Raw genomic sequence first — 5,000 nt, forward strand, 5'->3', positions numbered from 1 at the left:
CGATCTTGAGCCCTGACGATTGAGACATCAGACCATGTCATCACCATCCAGGGTCGGTTGAATATGGTCTGAGGGACGTGGGGACAGCCTTTTCAGAGTAAGAAGGACTGCCATGGCCTCCAAGATGTCGATGTGAAACGTCTTGAATAGGGGAGACCATGTTCCTTGAACTTGCCGTTGATGGGAGTGACCTCCCCCATCCTTCTAGCGATGCGTCCATATGAATAACAACCGAGGGAGGCGGTAGTTGAAGAGGTACCGACCTTTGCAGGTTCTTTGCCTCCGACCACGGCTTGAGGAGTGATCATAGCCGGGTCGGCAGAGGTCTCTTGAGATCTTTTCGAACGATTGATGCGTATCTTCTCCAGACTCCCGATGCATCTTATAACTGTGCTCGTAGCACTGGGTCTGTCACTGAAGTGAACTGAAGGGAGCCGAGCATCCGTTCCTGTTGTCGTCTTGAAATACATTTGGATTTGAGGAGTCTCTTGACGGATCCCGCTATTTCCTTTCTCTTCTTTAGTGGAATGGAAAGACGGTGTGACTGAAGATCCCAATGGATTCCTAGCCATTGGAACTTCTGAACTGGAGAAAGTCGAGACTTTTTGGTGTTGATCTTGAGGCACAAATGTTCTAAGAATTGGATCACCTTTGTAGAAGCTTGCAGGCATTCTTCTTCGGATGCTACCCACACCAGCAAATCGTCCAGGTAAGCCATCACCTGGACGCCTTGTAAGAGTAGCTGTTGAACGATCGTCTCTGCGAGCTTCGTGAATATCCTTGGGGCTATGTTTAACCCGAAGGGCATGGCTCTGAAGGCGTATTGTCTTCTATGAAGCCTGAATCCTAGGTAGGTAGGAGGAGGCCTGGCGGTTCACTGGAATATGCCAGTAGACATCCGCCATGTCTATCGAGACTGTGTATGCCTTTTGAGGCAGTAGGGCTCTTATGCGTTGAAGAGTCAGCATTTTGAACTTGTTGTTCACTATGAACTTGTTGAGAGGGGACAAGTCCAGAATGACTCTGAGTTTGTCGGAGTCCTTCTTGGGAACACAGAATAGTCTTCCTTGGAACCTGGTGGACTTTACCCTCTTGATCACCTTCTTGTTCAAGAGTTCTTGGACGTATTCTTCCAGAACGGGGGTGGAGAGTTGGAAGAATTGGTGGAAAGCTGGTGGTGGTGTTACCCAGCTCCACCCTAGTCCGTTCTTGCTGATGCTGTGAGCCCAGGGATCGAAGGTCCAAGGATCCTGGAAAAGGCGGAGTCTTCCTCCTACCGGAAGCATCTCATTGCTTCTGGTTGCCCGAGGGTTTACTACCTCGGCCACTTGCTCCCTTTCCTCCTCTCCCTCTGGAGGGACGTCGAGAGGAGTCTCTGCCGGTGCCTCTACCTCTGGGACGAAAGGTAGTTGACTGCCTTTCGTAGGCGGGCGTGAAGGCTGGTGACTGAGTCACCACCGGCAGGGGTACCAGTTGAAAGGTTTGTTGGGAATGAGACACCAATTGGGGAGCGGCGGATGCCAGAAACTGGCGTTTAGCCTAAGGTTGCTGAGGTCTAGGCTTTTTTGGTTTCTTCTTTGGTTGGGGGCCCTCATCCTGAGAATATTTCCTTTTCTTTGACATGCTCCACTTGTGGAGAAGGTTCCGGTTCTCCGTGGTGGCCCTGTCAACGATCTCTCTCACGAGGTCATTGGGAAAGAGATCTTTCCCCCAAATGTTGGAGGAAATCAGTTTGCGTGGTTCGTGTTTGACGGTGGCATCCGCAAACACGCACTCTCTGTAGGCTCTCCGTGCCCTGATAAAGCTATAAAAGTCTTTTGTAAGGGTAGCAAGGTGGGTCTTAGCCAAGACCATGTAGAAGCCTGGAGTCTGTTGTTCACGGGCCATCGTCTCTATTTGCACCTGGTGGGAAAGGGAGGCAGCCAGCCTCTCTTTCATGTCCTGCTCCCGATGCAGAAGGTAATCGGAAAGCTTAGGGAGGTTCTCGTTGAATTGCCGTCCAGCGATGTCAGCCTCCAACTTTCCCACGGAGAAAGTTAACTAGATGTCTTTCCAGTTCTTGTCGTCGGGAGGGAGGGCGAGGGAGAGGGGCCTAAATTCTTCCAATGTAGGGCAGGGTTTCATTTCCTCCACCACCTTCAACACTGCTACGAGGGACTTCTCCGCGAAGGGGAAGACCATGGTGGTAGGAGCAAGAAAAGACGGGTGTTTCTTGCTTAGGGCCGGCACCTTGGAATTGGTGTAGTCCTTGCTTTTCAGGCAGCCGTCTAGCAGAGCTTGATTCTTTGAATGGTCAAAGACGATGACCTCTTTAGGCTCCGTTTCCTCCTTGGAAACGGGCTCGAATTTGAGGCGGATGTAACAGTCTTGGTAAGCTTCAAAACTAGGCGAGAATTCCACCTCTTCAAGGGGAACGGCACCTATCTTGTCGTTCACAAAGATCCTGCCACTCGTGATAGACATGTGCTCGGCATGCCTCCATGGGTTCGTCACAGAGCAGGGCGGAAGGTCCTTCACGGTGATCTTTCTCGGGGTTTCCTTTGACAAGCGAAGGATTTCTCTCTTGAAATCTTCGTCCCTCTGCCGGATCCTCTCGTCAAGGACCGCAATCAAGGCCTAAAAGTTATCCATAGGTGTGTCCGCTCTTGTGGGCGTAGGAGTGGACGAGGTAGAGGGGACGGGTTCTGAGACGACTACGGACGTGATAGAGGGTGCAGGGGCGCCTTCTTCTTCAGAGTCAGGAGTTTCCTTAGGTTCCTCTTCTTGACCCTCGGCCATCAGGGTCCTCTCGGTGGTGTCCGGCACTTCTGACATCCGTTCCACCTCGTCAAGATGGAAGTCTTAGAGTGCGTCCGATACGTCCGGTTCAGCCGTCAGTTGGACACAGGGGATCTCTGGCTTGGGGATGACAGCATCTGCAGATGCTTTAGGAAAGAGCAAAGCTCTCATCTTCTTACTAGGGAGATAGGGCCCCGTGGCGTTCTTCTGGAAACCACGCACCCACTTGCGTAGTTTCTCACAAGCATTATCCCTGGCCTCCGCTGACGGGGGGGCCTCGAACGCCTCGTTGAGCAGGTCCTTGCAAACAGTGCAGACCTGTGGGTCCCAATGTCGAAGAGATCCTTGGGTGACGGAGCAGCTGGCATGGGTTCTGCATGCCAGATGGCCATAGAAGTCAGGGCGCCAAACGCTACAGAAGGCGCTCTCACACCGGATGTACTCCTCCTGTAAAGATGAAAGGGGTACATGAGTATTGGGAAGTCTATAACATTGACTTATAGTAATCTTAGATTAGTCTTAAAGTAATTTCAATTACAATATAAAATTCCATTCCAAGTGTAAACTTAAGATAGGTAAGCTGGAAATGAAGCAGGAAAGACACATACTTGTGAATCCCGCCCAGCCAATTGCCACGCCCTTACACCACTACTAACTCTAGGGCTTTCCTTCGAGTAAGCCCTAAGGGGGAAGTTATCCAGTAGGGATAAGTAGCACAGCTAGTACTTCCTCCGGGGTATTAGCAATGGTGAAAGGGAGAGAGCTGAGTTCATTCAGCATAGTGAAAAGGGGAAATGATTATCCCAATTCAAGTAGGTCCTGGCAAGGGACTGCGCATGGATGCACATAGTATGCTAGAAAGTATTTACTGCATAACTATACACCATAGTTTTCTGACTAGGGTATGTACTATACCATAGATGTACTGGCTATCGTATATAGCTATACAACAGACACTGCCGGCGCATTGCCGGCAGGGTAGAGAAAGGGGAGCGTCCACTGTCGTAATATGAATTAGGTGTAGCCGGCAACCCGCCGACGCATCGGAGGAATACCGGGCAATGGCGAGTCTCCGATTGAGGGTAACCCCTCCCAGCCATCAGTCCATGTGGCGGGGAAAGGGCGACAACCTCGGGATTGATGGCAGATCGCCGGCATGTCGGGGGCCCCCGGTAGTCGGCAGGCAACCGGCTGTAGGTACTCAAACCCTGACTCCAATCTATGGGCCAGAGATGAGACCTAGGCTAAGCTGTCGGCTGTTGCCGGCAGAGGGAAGGGCGGCAGCTCACAACCCCAACCTCGCCTTCCTCGAGAAAGAGGGTTCAAATGGAAGGAAGAGTATGGTCTGGCTTCCATCCAGCTGCAACTAAGCCGGCAGTCAACTAGAGTTGCGGATGGCGGTCTAAGGCAGGACCGAAGAACACTCTAAGGTAGGGATGTCTTCCGTTGGCAGACCGTCCTGTCGTACACTATCCCATAGTTCAACTATATGCTGGAAGCTTAGCAGTTCTGACTAACAGGCAAAAGGACCGGGCAGACCCCACAACCCGCCAGCACTCGGTCGAGTTGTAGGACGGTGGACAGAGGTGTGATGGCTAGGCCATCACCAAAGGACAGAGGGGGGGGGGGAAAGGGTCCTGAGAAGGAGTGCAGGGGTTGGTGTGAGCCTTCCCCAACACTTCAGTACCGGCACTATCCCAGGTATAGGAAGAATTCGTTCTCCAGCCTAGGGTAGGTTAGTACAGAAAAAAACGGCATGACCGTGCTGTTCCAAACTATAAAAAAACAGAATCCCAGGGCCTGCCTAACCTAGGCTAGGGGAAGCATATCCCCCAGCCCGGAGAAGGCAGATGTAGGACAAGTCGCTAGGCCACAGGGAGGAAAGGTCGTAACCCTACCAGGTGTGGCCTAGGGGGGAAGGGCAGAGGCACCCCCCCCCCCACCCTTTTGCCATCCAGCGATGACCAAAAGGAGAGTTCATTCGCCTAATGGGGTAGCTGGGGGCGAACAACTGATACTCTGAGATTCTGACCCCAACTCAAAGCTCATGAACTATGGGTATGGGCAGGGAAAGAAAATCCTAGCCTAACCTCACTTGAATACGATTCAAGGTAAGGAGAGCTAGGATGTAGCCTAGGCTACCTCAGAGGGAGGAGAGATTACCTTAGTGCGAAGGTGATCAGGGAGGTGTGAAAGTATACAAAAGCCCTAAGACTTAGGTT

This window comes from Palaemon carinicauda, chromosome 4 (assembly GCF_036898095.1).
Source record: "Palaemon carinicauda isolate YSFRI2023 chromosome 4, ASM3689809v2, whole genome shotgun sequence".
Classification (NCBI taxonomy): Eukaryota; Metazoa; Arthropoda; class Malacostraca; order Decapoda; family Palaemonidae; genus Palaemon; species Palaemon carinicauda.